Source organism: Taudactylus pleione, unplaced genomic scaffold, assembly GCF_031769625.1.
Source record: "Taudactylus pleione unplaced genomic scaffold, aTauple2 ptg001151l, whole genome shotgun sequence".
In the NCBI taxonomy this organism is placed as follows: Eukaryota; Metazoa; Chordata; class Amphibia; order Anura; family Myobatrachidae; genus Taudactylus; species Taudactylus pleione.
Genome location: NW_028285552.1, coordinates 86,684 through 101,451, shown reverse-complemented (window position 1 = coordinate 101,451; position 14,768 = coordinate 86,684). Strand labels below are relative to the sequence as shown.

Below are 14,768 nucleotides of genomic sequence, written 5' to 3'. Positions count from 1 at the left end.
CTTCATTTGTAAGAATATATCCCTATCTAAACTGATCAGCCTTTCTAGTGCTACTTGTATGTGTGCAGTACCATAAATGTAATCAAGTGCTACTCCTTACAGTATCTGTTCTTTATTGGCTATAAGGCACAGTTAGAAAATATCCCTTGGATCAACTTAATGTAACTAAATTATCTTGTGCATGCTAGAAATATTTGTTACTGCATTAAATTTATTAATAAAGTTTTTTTTAATGCCGTTTTTTTTTCACTTCACTTACAATTGTTGAACTCAGAGACCGAATGCTATGAATTGTGCTTTAGAGCAGAATTAAGGTCACCATGATTCATAATTTGATTTTGAGATTAGTGCTGAGCTCTATTTACCAGCTGAAGACTATTACAAAGGTTTTTACAGTATCCTTTAATGCTGCCTAATTGCTGTGCTATTTAAATTGCAGGGCCTATAAGAAACAAATTAAGTTAATGGCTGTTACAAGAAATGGCAACACTTTATATTGCTCAACACATTTTAAAAAAAACATTACAAATTAGTAATTGTGATATATCTTTTATTTGACTGGCAAAAATAAGTACATGAAATAAAAAAAGGAAAACTAGAATCATTGGTGGTCTGTGGAGCACAGGTAGGGTGGTAAACGAGAACGGTGATGTAGCAGGTTGCAGCTTTGTGAAAAGTTTTGTAAGTGAGAACCAGACTGTTCCAACAAGGACTGGCAGAGACTGGCAGCACTAGCAAAGTGATTAGTAAGGAAAACCTGCTGGCCTACCAAACTAACCTGCAGAAAGTCCACCCAAAGGCCCCAATGTGTGTATTTTAGCCAATTAGCTAATTTCTTGTTAAGGAGCCAGCATTTGTTTTCTTATAACAGTATGTTGATGGGATGCTATACATAAGCCTGCCGCTCAGTATTTCTCAGTGTTGTCAGTAAGGATGAGTAGCAGAATTGGTAGCAGTAATACCAGACTGCTGGAAGTATTTTTGAGCCTCTCTTTTATGCTTTTACTTAAACCTCAATATTGGTTTAATTGCAGATTGTCCTTATTTGTGATATGCATGGATGATTTCTGCTATCAAATTCAAATACGTTTCTGTCCTTTTCCAACATCTTGTATATAAAATTCATTGGTCCATTTGTTTATGTATTCGGACTGGATGTAGCCGCTATCCCAGCCGCCGAAATCCCAACACTAAAAGTCCGACATGGGAATAAAGATAGGTGTCGAAATCCCGATACCTATCATTAGCCCCACAACGAAATCCTGACACCCGGAATACCGAACTAAGGTATGCCGGGTGTCTTAGGCACTAAGGGGGGAGGTTAGGTTTAGGCACCACTAAGGAAGGGTTAGGGTTAGGGTAGGGAGATGGGAGGGTTAGGGTACTTACTATCCCCGTCGGGATTTCGAACCGTCGGTGTTGCGCTGTCGGTAATTAATCCGGCGGCTATACAGCCACCGGCATTACATACCGATTCCATTCGGAAACCCCTGCACCGATTGGGATGAACACATGCGAGGTGGTCCAGTTGGATCCTGGCCAGGTTTTAGGGGGGTTAGGGTCCCGGTCGGACTTCCGGTTGGTGTACGCTGGGCAGAACTTTGACCTGTTATGGGCCTTCCACTAGATGAATTTGGATGAAAACTTCACAGTGGGGTGGCAATTGGTCTGGGATGCCTAACAGAGTGGTTAGGGTCCTGGTCGGACCTCGCACCGGAATGCGCTGGGTAGAACTTTAAACCAGGAAGCCTGTTCTGGGCCTTCCACTGGATGGATTTTGGGCAACATCACCGGGCAACGCCGAGCACTTCAGCTATACTGTATATACACAAAAATACATGTCACAAACACACTTACCTTGCAGCATCTATTGCTAGGCTGAAGATTAAGACGGGATCAGACACCATGTCACTAAGCCCCTGCCCCTGGTGGCAAATTGTGGGAGGAGCCGGGCCCAAAATGATGAGATTCTACTGGAATCACATTATATTGGCTCCGCCTCCTGCCATGCGAATCACTGTATTTTGCAGCAAGGGGACGGGTGGGGCTTAATACCATGGTACCCACTCTTACATCTGTCAGGGTGGGTTTATGGGTACTCAGAAACCCCGTGCGTGCGCCATTGCCTACAGTGGAGAGCAGAGCACCCAATCAGCTTGGGTAGCAGTCTCATGAACCCCAGCAACTGACAGCCCCCAAAAATACTTATAGGCGTACGCTGAGAGTTATTGCATATATAATTTATGTTTTGAGCACTATCTATCTATCTATCTATCTATCTATCTATCTATCTATCTATCTATCTATCTATCTATCTATCTATCTATTAATTATTACTTCCATACTCTGACAATCTTTGAAGCAGGGATGCACAGTCAGGGTAAGCATGGAAGGCAGAGATTCCCCTTGCATAATCCTGATATTTTATATAAAAATTATTAGAATAATACAAAGAAGATATTTATAAGTTATAAACATCTCTTTGTCTATTGTAATCATTATTATAGTTAATACTCACCAGCATTGTGGAGCTCCCTGGGACTGCAGGGAGACAAGTGACAGTGGCAAATGCAGGATTTCTAGAGGGGGTTTTCAAATGCTTGATTTTAGAGCGAGTATGGCCAGTCCATGAAGAGGGTAGAATTAGCACTTATCTAGCTTTAATATACGTCATACAAAGTGTATTGTGACATAATTCCAGCATATACAGGACCAGTGATCACAATAAGCCATTAGATGCGGCAGTAGGGCCATCATTCCTGAGCTAAATGTATTTATTTTAGATGTGGGCACCATTCCAGACTATTGGAGCAAGTCTGGGAGTCTGGGGGAGCAGCAGAAGAACCTAGCACTGCCCTGGACATATATGTACATTTTGGGCTCTATAGCAGCACATCCCTAACAGTGCATGTTTTCCAGATCTCCTAGTTGGTGCACAGGTTATTTATTACTGGCTGATACATGTTAAAAGATCCACAAGTGGTGCTAATTATTTCATTTGTGATACTGAGAAGAACATGCAACACTTGTAAAATTCTATTATATTACTATATCATCTATTGTGGTCATGGTGTGGGCTGGGGAGGGGGGTTTCCAGGCAGACGGAACCCCCCCTGCGTTTGCCTATGAGTGATGAGGCAGCAACAGCTCAGCCTCGCTTCTGCATAGTCAGACACTGTTTGCAGAGCTGGGGGCGGGGCCCACCACTGGCAGTAAGTTGCACAGAAAGAGAGCTAATAGAGGCAATCCTCTGTGTAAAAGGGGTGTGCCTTGAGCACTGCTGGACGCCTTGGATGTATCATGTGACCAGGTAGTGCCTTGCAGTGTTTAGAGATCGGAGTTGAGTCAGCAGCAGCAAGGGAAGACACAGTTAGTCAGGTAGGAGAATCAATGGACACTGAAGCATAATGTAGTTAGGGGAGAGACAGACTCCCAACCAGGCTTGCCGACATTTAACTCCCTCCTTCCGGGAGGGAGTTGTCGGGCTTACACTGCTGGGGGTGTAACGCGTCGAAAGGGGACGGGGCTCGGCCAGGGATGCATCATTGGGGGCGGAGCATGGGGGCGTGACAGCGTGATCGTGTCATTGTGGCTCCACCCCCTCTTCACAACGCCGTGATTAATGGCATTGTGCAGCCGAGGGTGGAGCCACGATGACACGATTCAGCGCGAATCGCATCACTGCCCCCCCGCTGCTGGGGATTATACTTACACCCAAGGGGGGGTGCGGACACATCGCCGGGGGCCGTGCGACTTACCTGCCTTTCCGGGGAGCCTGGAGCGGCACCCAATTTTCGGGAAGCTCCCGGCCAAATCGGGAGGGTAGGCAAGTATGCTCCCAGCGCTCAGATCCGTCTCCATGCTTGCCTCCCCAACCATTGATCTCACTGCACGTCACTGCTTTGCAGATACTTTTTTTTATTATCTTATTAATTTTTGTAATTATTCCACTGATTTCTTCCTGTTTCTGGAACAAGTTATAAGTATTAAAATTTAGACCAAAAACAGGTGACAGTACTGTATATCCTTTTATCTTCAAGAATTCTGTGTGAATTTGCCTATAGCCATTTGTACAGGTGTTAAATACCTTGTGCTTTCATTTTGAAGTATTTGTCAAGTTTATATTTAACTCTATTCTAAAGTTCATACTTCAAGGATGTCATAGTGGACAAGGGTCAGGTGAACTACACTATGGGGAGTGGCAGGCAGTGAGTGCCAGAGTGCAGTGGGGAAATTGGCCAATCACTGTGAATAAACATTTACTATTGCTCCCATTTGCTGTAATATGGCATGTCAGTGACATATTTAATATGATGCTATGCTGCTGCAGTACCTCTAGTTACAGGGATAACCCAACTTCCCTGTTAAAATTAAAAAGACAATTGTAGGTAATTGTAGTGAGTTGTCATCTGTTCTAGTATAATATTTATACAGACTGTAATCTTATCATGCATTATTATATTTAGTACTGATATGTAGCTTACATTTGTGACATTGCTACATCATATGCCCCAACATATACACACGATATACTGATCTTTATGTAATTACTCATCACATTTCGGGACATCTGTTCATGCACACTGTTGGGAATGCTGATATCACTGACTAACCATTCCAACTGATGGGAAGCAGACATCAGAACCCTTCATACTGTATGGCAAATACTGTATATCGTTGGAAATATTGCATGGTTTAATTTGGGATTATGTTTTCAGGTAACCTTTCAATATTATAGCATTTGTTGCCATGGAAAATTTAATCTGTGTGGGAGGGAGATGCTGATTTGTATGTATAAATCAGTATCCGTTTTATTTTTCATACTTATGCTGCGGAGAAGGGAGACATTCTTGTATAGCCCTCATGGATTGTGAGCATGACAGTAGAATGATCTGGGGAGTGGAGAAGTCCCTAGTACAAGCTAGATAAGGAGCATTCCATCCCCAGTGTGGGGAGGAGGGGCCAGGCTGCATACTCTCAGCTCACCCTCTGCATGCTTAAACTACACAGACACACACCTAAATCCTGTCAAGTCTTTCCTTTACCATGCCCAGTGCTGGAGAAGAAGCAGAGATCAGAGGCAGGAGAGGGGCCTGGTAAGTAGACACTACAACATTGCTGTTTGGATAGTAATGATTTGTCTCATCTGCTAACATTACAGAGTGCAGTCAGGTTTAGTACAATCTATTTGACGTTTACACACACCTTCCTTTAGCACTAGCTGTCACTACAGTGAGCAGATATTTATAGCGCTAGCAAGAAAACACTTTGTTACTATTGATAGATAAGAATTATTGAGCTCTGAGTGTCCTCTTGGATAATGAAACAATATTTTCTGTATCATGGTGAAACGTCTGGTAACTGGAATAGATAATATGATCATCCAATTTCATCTTTACATACTGGCACCTTAGTAATACACCAGCAATATCTGTATCAGGTCCACTTTTTGGTAAAAAAAAATATATATATTCATAGCATTAACATTATTGCGTACCAAATAGTTTTTTGTCATGTTGTGCAAATATTTTCCAAGAAATGTGTTGCTTCCAAAACATTGAGCTTTGTTTGCATTACACTGAACATGCTAGTTATATAGTACTATTTATTCTGTATTATTGTAATCTATTCACTAACTGCACCAAGTATTGTTTGCTTTTAATGTCTGTACTTTATTATAACGTGATATGCATAAAATACGTATTTGACTTATTTTGTCCCTGAATATACTGTCCATAACTAAACACTGTGCTGATTATGAATCCCTTACTGGTATTTAAGTTGTCTTCCTCTTGCCATGTTGACACTTTTTGGATGACATACCTGCAAGCTACAGTATATATTAATTGTACTTTGTAAGGTGCTGCGGAACACTTGTGGCGCCATATAAATAAACGATGATAATAATAATAATTATCAGAATAAAAAAGCACCTTAATTGGTACTTCTAGCAGACAATTAGACATTACTTCCCCCAGCTCAGGGGAACAAGACATTTCATGCTTCTGTTTATTATTATTTCATTCGGTTCCTGTTGTTGTATTATTTATAAAACACTGTTCCGGCACCTGGCGCTGACCTTTTTGTGTTTTGAATACCCTGGTTACATGTTAATTCCTGTCTCCTATCAGGTCAGTCACTAATATACAGTATTAATCTCTGGGTGAGAAGGTCATGACACCTACAGTATTTTTATGGATTGTGAATGGATTACTATGTAGATTAGCATTGATTGATTGATGGACGAGTAAATATTTGACCATGTTAATGGGATTTATTTGGCCAAATCAGAGACTTTAGAATGGTTAGTGGAGTATCTGCAGTAATGCGGTAGATTATGCCCAGATGCACAAAAATATTGTCCAGTTTTGCTAAATGGAATATTAAATGCAGGAGGTGGAGATTTTACTAAGAAGTTAATGATATGGGAGAGTAGGAAGAGACTTTGAGCCACATAAAGTCTTGTACACCATATTAGAAGTGGTTATAATTAACAATTAACCACTGGATATTATTAATTACTTGATGCCAATAGCTGCTTTGGTTTAGCCGAATTATATACTGGTGAAATCTTCAGGTAAGAAGATCCAATCAAATGCTTTAATGTCAAAAGGCAAGGAGCAAATATCTTCTGTGCCCTGCTACAACACTTTTAGCATTGCAAATGACCCCCCAGTGATGTAATACTATTACATATACACTAATTATATTTTAATTAAACGAAAATAGTATCTACACTACTGGGTAATGAAGAAAGGACAAAGACACGTGGGGTAAATTTACTAAAATGAGAGTTTTTATAAGTGGAGATGTTGCCCATGGCAACCAATCAGATTCTAGCTATTATCTTCTAGAAGGTGTTAGTTAAATGTTAAGTAGAATCTGATTGGTTGCTATGGGCAACATCTCCACTTCTAAAAACTTTCACTTTAGTAAATTTATCCCTATAAGTTTGAATACATTTCATCTCCAGAAAAGAAATGTAGTATAATTCAGTGAGTTTAACCGATACTTGCCAACTATCTCTGATTATCAGGGAGACTCCCTTAAATAGTTGCAAACTCCCTGAAAAGTCTAGCAATCTCCCTGATTACACCTTACCTTACAAATTGGTAAGCAGAGATATATACTTTCAAAAAGGATCATCATATAATTTCCCTGCATTGGTTATAAGCAGTGCTTAAAGTGGTCCTAGATGTGGTGGAACTCACCCTTGCCCCTCTTGGCACTTTTTTAATAAAGGGACAGAGCGCGCCATATTCGCAACTGCCCCACTGGAAGGGATCCAATCGGAATCCTCCCAGTACCCCCCCGCAGCACGCGTCCTTCTGCACATGCACAGAAGGGCACCAGAGGGACTTCATTCGCAAAGGACCGCTCTTACTGAGAGTGTCGGGATGCATCGTATCCTGAATGCAATGCGTTATGCATCCTGCCCATGGAGACATACACACCTGTGACTTGGGGGGGGAAAGGGGATATGAACAGTTACACACTGGTGACTGGGGGGGGCATAGAGTTGCACACACTGGTGACTGGGAAGGGGGACATGGAGACATACATACTGCTTGGGGGTCGGGGAGAGGGGTCATGGAGGCATAGACACTGTTGGTGGGGGAGGGGGAGCCCATGGACATGGGCGCCGAGAGGGGGGGGGAGTGGGTACAGTTTACCCGGGCCTGGGCTTGCTAGAGGGGCCCGGCGGGGCCCGGGTCCGGTGTCGCCCCCCCTCCCTCACAGCAGCTCAGCACACAACTTGTGCAGTTCTGCAGTGTGAGACTGCTCGCAGGTGCTGCAGCAGCTGGAGCAGTCTCCTATGGCTGTGAGGGGGAGCGATCACACTGATCGAGCCCCCCCCTATTAGTGCTGGGCTGGGGGGCTTACAGTGGCGCTGTAAAAGTGATTTTTTTCCCAAGGGGGCGTAGCCACGCCTCCCGCGAGTAGGCCACGCCCCCTTCTTTACCCGGGCCCGGCCGGGCTCTCTACAGCGCTGCACATGGAGACATACCCACTGCTGGTGGGGGAGAGGGGGACATGGAGACATACACACTGCTGGTGGGTGGGGGAGAGGAGGACATGGAGTCATAGACACTGCTGGTGAAGGAGGGGGAGCATATGGATACATACACACTGCTGGTGGGGGGGAGGGGCAGCAGTGTCAGCCAACTTGCTGAAGGGGGTAATTCCCTACCACACACCCGCCCACCCAGATTCTGAACGGCAGGCCTGCTCTGCCTGCAGGTGGGTGGAAACCATCATTGTTAATAAAAAAAAATATATATATATATATTTTTTTTTAACATATTTTACTGGCAGAGAGAGGCGGTCCACTGGGCCCTAGGCAGGTGCCTATACTGCCCTGTGGTAAATCTGGCCCTGAGTAGTAGTGCCCCTTACACAAAAAGAAACAGTAACACACAATACTTACCTTAAGCCCTGCTCCTGCGTTCACTGCCATTCAACCGGCTGCTCCTTGGGAGCCAGAAGCCAGAGCTCAGGAGTGAACTCCAGCCTCCGGCTGCCACTGTAGGGAAGGAGCCAGGTGCCCCCTGGCAACCAAATCTCAGCGGGCGCCCAGCAACTCCCTGCGGCACAAGGCTGACTGACCGGGTAAGGTGGGCTGGAGGACCTCCAAAATGAACAGACGGAATGCAGTTCCGCCCCACTTTAACCCCTGGTTATAAGGCACAATGATCGACATGGCTATATGCATTTTCAAATAAGGTTTCTTGTAGCTACTTATATATGGAACCACTTGTAAAATACAATACATGAGCAAGCCCTGGAAAGTATTAGTGTGTTTTCATCAACAAGTAGATCTTCCAAACTGATTTGGGGCTTGTTTACATTTGGATGTAATGGTGCGTACACACGTAGCGATCTGCCAGCGATACGATATCACTTGCAGATCGTTATGCACCTTCCCTGATATGCTGGATAATCAATATCGATCATCCAGCACACCGCCGACTATAGCGATCCACGATCGTCGATCACTGGTCCCTATAGTAACTTGCTCGCAATCGAGCAAGTTGACCGGCATGCACGGCCGATGGATGATATCGCTATCGTCCATACGTGGCTGCGCATCGCTGGTTGAAGGGAAGTTTGTAGGGACCATTTAAAAGAATGATTTTAAAGATAATGATAAGGATATCATTATCGTTCATATCGTCCTTTTTAATCGCTACGTGTGTACGCATCATTAGTCAATGTTATGACGCCTCTCAGATGTAGCAGTACACGCTCACTTTACTGCTGCGCTCATAGGTGATGCTTTCACAATCTCCCTGCAATGCTATTTAAAAAGTAGGGAAGTATGGACTTAAACTAAATACATGAAAATAACTATAGGAGCAATCATAATCAAGTTGTGTGTTTTATCCTTTTATCCCTATATGATACCCATAAGTTATATTTATACTACTGAGCTACCATTAGTAAACTGGAGCTAAAGCTATTCGCCATTCTGCTCCCACTGCATCTGTATAAGTCTATCCATAGGATTCAATTATTTAGGCCAAAATCAAATTAGTAATAATTCCCCCAAAATTCTAATGTTCCTCTACATGGCGAGTCAGGAATGATTTTCAGGGCTATTTGCCAGGACAGCTGCTTATCAGAGCAGTTGTCCCAGAAAAGACTAATGCTGGGTACACACTACATGATGTGTGTACCCAGCGATGACACGATACATTGCTCCTTCTGTACACACTGCAGGATGCAGCCGACAGTGGCGCAATGTATAGTTCCATGCTACATTTAGGTGTCATTCATCGCATCATCCCATTTGCTGTCCTGCGATGAACGGCCCACGGCATGTGATTGGACACGCACACACTGCAATCCGTGCGATATATTGTGCATTGGATCGCAGTGTGTACCCAGCTTAACACTATAACTGAGCTAATGGCAGTGTCAGATACTTAGGTATATAAATACCTGCCAATTTCAGGGCCTGATTCGGCTAGCAACGCAAGTGAGAGAATGCACGGTGTGAGCGTTGTTTGCAAACTGCGTATGCATCGCATTGCGCGTGCGCGAACAGGTTGCTGAGTATGGTAAGGGCTCTCTCAGAATATGCAGGGAGCCCGCAGAGACTTTTGATGTTGATTGACAGGAAGTGTCGTTTGTGGGTGGTGACGGGGGTGGTCGGCCGAATGCAGGCGTGCCTGTGCCGTTATAGGGGTGTGCATAAATTGATCTCAGTGCCGCACGCAGCCGGGCGCCTCTCTGTGTGCAGGAATGTCTCAAGTCCTGCGGCAGGGTCAGGTCTACCCTTAGCTTACATGCAGCTTCAATGACACTCGATGTTCCCGATGTTTATGCTGTCAATCACGGCATAGGTGGACGGCTTTATGTTTTGCTGGGTGTCTGCTTCATGTGCTGCGGACTCCATGAGCATATTCTCATGACGACTGGCTGCATGCGTCTGCTAGTGTGCGTTCCTTGCTGAATCAGGCCCTCAGTCCTGCATTGTCACTGTGCATGCGCGACTTTAGATGGAGCATGCGCACTGTGAGGGCCGAGGAGGTGGAGAAATCCATATAGATTTCTCTTAGCACTCCAGTCACTTGCCATAGATATAGTCTAAATTATAGTTACAATGACTAAGCACAAACATGCACCTTACAATAATATATTTTGTTGGTGCAAATAAAGTAGTGCAAGCTATCAATTGTGAGGTGTATAATTTACAGCCTGTAATTCACTGCTCTGTTATTTTGTCATACTGATCTTTCACTATTTCCCAAATGTAGCATTACAAAAAGATTAAAGGGGAAAAAGTTTATAAAACTGATTCACAAATCTCTGCAAACAAAGTCTGTGTAGCATAATTTTCATATTAGCACCTAACTCAGATCAGTTCTTAGAATATTTCCATTTGGAAACAATAGACTTTTCTCTGAGCGGATGCAGTGTTTTTTAATGTCTGTAATGTGTAAAGGAGAGCTAGGGGGGTTGTTTGTGATGGGCGCACATACACAAGCAATAATACATTAAACCTTGACTTTTATTATTGTTAATAATATAAACTATCCCAATCTCTGGGAAAGGTACAGTGAAATATAGAGGTTAAAAAAGTATTGAGACTGACTAACATACATACAAGTTAGTGTAGAAAAATGTGAACAAATAGTGTATAAAAAGCAAGGTCCACTGTTTTAGTCTCCTTGTATTATTGGCACTGTATATAATATATTTTCCACAGTGGAGTATCCCCTTACGCAGAGCCCACAGTCGTGGTAGTGCCCCTTATGCAGAGCCCAGAGTAGTGGTAGTGCCCCCAGGAGTGGTGCCCCTTATGCAGTGCCCCCAGAAATTATGCCAAATAGAGAAGTCACTTGCACACAAAAAATACTTACCTTAAGCCCCGCTCCTGTGTCTACTGCCTTTGGTCCACCTGGCTGCTCCTCTGAACTATGGGAGAGACGTCATGACATAATTACGCCTCTCCCATAGTATCCGTGGGGGAAACGCTCCGGCTGCCACTGCGGGGAAGGAGCTGGGCGCCCGCTGGTAACAAAATCTCAGCCGGTGCCTGGCAAATGTGGGTCGGAGGAGGAGGTGGAACTGTTTCCGTCTCAAAATAGAAGTGACGGAACGCAGTTCCGCCCTTTCCGGACCACTTTAATCCCTGGTAATATCGAATTTCCTTAAACAGTAGTGTTAAATTCACTAAATAGACTGTACATTGAGGAATCAAAATAATAATGTCCTTCTTTAGTGTAAAGGGGCCTATCCATTACCCGACTTTGTGAACAATCCGACCAAAACCAGGAGGTTTTGGTCGCTTTGTTCACAAAGTCGGGTAATAGATAGCCGGCAAGGACCAGCAATGCACGTGCACGCTGGGTCCTTGCCGACCCCGACTGTCTACTGAACATGCCCATCAACCTGACGACGCTCGTCAGGTTCGGCATGTTCAGAGATAGGAGGTCGGGCTCCTTCACTGAATGACGTTCAGTGAACACCATTCAGTGCGGGCACCGCACCTTGGCGACCTGAAGGTCTGATCGCTAGACTTTCGGGTCGCCTAATGGATAGGCACCTAATATATCACTGCTTACTTAGTCACCTATGATTCATACAGTTAAGGAATTACAATTGCTACAGTCACACTCTGACAGAATGTGTTATTTGTGTTGCTACACTGTATTCATGAGCAGTCTGAAAATGATTGATATCCTGCAAATAGCAATAATATTATAAATGCACCAGTCTATTGAGGTGAGAATAAGCTGCAGCCATTCAAAGACACATTTATCATTGGTAGCTCTATGATGTTTATCCAGACTGAAAGCATCCACATATATATTATCACAGCGTGAGTATATTCTTCCACATAAAGATAATAGACTTAGTTTAGGGATAATTCTTCATATGATGTTTACAAACATTGGAGTTTATTAGCGAAAAGTAACACTGCCGTTCAATGTCATTGACACTTAATTAACTAGTTTAGATTCTCAAACTCTGTCTTCAGGGCCCCAAACAGTGCATGTTTTCCAGGTCTCCTCACAGAAATAATTTACTCCACCTGTTGACCTTTTAAAATGTGTCAGTGAGTAATGAATACACCTGTGCACCTGCTGAGTGACCTGGAAAATGTGAACTGTGTGGGGTCCTGAGGACCGAGTTTGAGACCTCTGGACTAGTTTATATGATACTCAAAACCACTTAACACAATGCTGCCCATAGGTGATAGTGCTGCTCAATGTTAACATCATCCATATTATTATATTGTTTGCAGCTTGAACTACCTCATTCTATATTTCATGACTTCAATTCTGAGCTAGTACAAGCAGTAATATACATATTTTCATGAGACCATGCGGTGGGCCTGCTGAAGCACCAATGCGTGCGTTTCACTGTATAAACAGCTTTTTAATGTCTGCCCAGAACTGCAAGTGTGAGGAAAGTTCAGTGATTTTAAATACTCTGATGCAATATGATAGAATCTAAGGAAATTTTTTTATCAAAGTTTGGAAAGAGATAAAGGTGCCTATTTATCATTAAATATTTGCAGCATATTCACAGAAATCACCCATTTTTGGGGGATACCCGCAAATATGTTGTATTACCCCAATGTATGAAGGAGGGACGCTGCACAACGCCATCTGAAGAGCAGCAGCAATGGTCCCCAGCAATGGGCATCACACATGCGTGGTCAGTAGACCATGTATGCGCAGGAGTCCTGGCACAAGAGTGAAGAGAATTCTGTTGCGGTCCCTTCAGTCTGGACATATTACCGGGACGGGCTCCTTTCTGAGTCCCTGTACATGCTTGTGCTATTCAATACATCTGGGTAGTATAATCGCATTCTGCAATGTTATTTTGGGCATTAATATTGCACCCAGATCACATTACAAATGCAATTATTGATAAATGGGCCCCAAAGTACCAACCAAACACAGCCTGTATATCTCTTCAAGCTTTGATAAATATCCCCCTTTAATTACGAATGCTCATACTATTCAGAACAATAAGATACTTTTTTCAGCATTAGAAGTAAATGAACTAGTGCTTCAGAACATATAATGCGACAAACTCTGATTTCACCATTCTGTACCAGAATACTGCTTAGCTGCATTCAGCATCAGCATGCTGTATTTGCTGCCAGGAAAGTTATGGAGGTCTAATAAGATCATATTACAACGGACTAAAAGTGCACATCCACTAGGCGATATTAATGTGCGAATGCATGATTACAACATCGTAATCGTGCAATCGCTCATTAATCGTGTGCAAATCGTGCACTATAATGTAGGAAACGACCAGCGATGCGCGCTCTCACTGCCCGTTTCCGACATCAATCATCGCCCAAACATGTCGGTCAATCTACTAATAACGACAGATTGGGGATGATGGAGGGTACCTACACTGAACAACTAATTGTTCAGTGTAGGCACTTCAGGGGATAGGGAACGACGGTATGATTATGATGTTGTAATCGTACTGTCTTTCCCTAGTCGCCTAGTGGATGGGCGACTTGAGATATATATCCATACACACACATGAAGAAATCAAAATGCCACATAGATTCATTACATGCGTTGTTGTCCATACTTTGAAAGAAAAAAAATTCTATTATGTGTTGTTCCTCTTTTACAGGGTTTATATAGATCTAAATGATAGAAAGGGTCTGATTCTGTGTCAGATGCAAAGTTTCTGTAGTTATGGGCAGCCTACTTGACTAATTTATGCTAAAACCGTTCAACTAATGTGGGGGTTCACACGTGTGCAAGTGCAAACCAGTGCCACTCATTGGTGCTATGCCAACCCCTGCCACCATCATCATTAGTGTCGAGCACCAGATTCGTCAGAAACAGGCCTCCATTCTGTTCCCATGTCTCAGAATCACATGAAGCTTGTGATACACGCTCTTGACACTCACACGAATCAGGGTGGTGACGTGTGATCACTGTGACACCACCCAGTTCACACCACTAGACTCCGTGTTTCACAAAAAGACTGATCTAGCCAACTTGCATCAAACTCAGAATAGGACAGGCATGTGCGAAAACATGTAAAGTCGCTTCTGTGCATGCACTGTATGCACAAACTTGCCTTTAGTGTCCATGAAGAAAGATCCAAACAACTCAAGGTCAGCTTTTAGGAAGCTTTTATGGAGTTATTATAGAGCTATATGATGTTACTAAATAGTCTATTGGCATTTAAAGAATATTCATTACAACGCTACATGCTATCTTTGTGGAGCAAACTCTATATGTTGGCAGTTTGACTCTTTTTGATGGAATTATGAG

The 14,768-nt window shown here is 43.3% G+C and overlaps 1 protein-coding gene across 2 annotated transcripts in view; it reads left to right on the top strand.

The window, feature by feature from the left end:
* The first annotated feature begins 5,013 nt into the window (after positions 1 to 5,013).
* The window catches only part of SH3TC2 (SH3 domain and tetratricopeptide repeats 2), a 79,913-nt gene continuing 70,158 nt past the window's right edge, over positions 5,014 to 14,768 (top strand). The window contains exon 1 of one of the 2 annotated variants that reach the window (XM_088462124.1): positions 5,014 to 5,096. The gene's annotated coding sequence lies outside the window, so the exon portion shown is untranslated. The remainder of the gene's footprint in view (positions 5,097 to 14,768) is intronic. The other variant, XM_088462125.1, reaches the window with a different exon arrangement.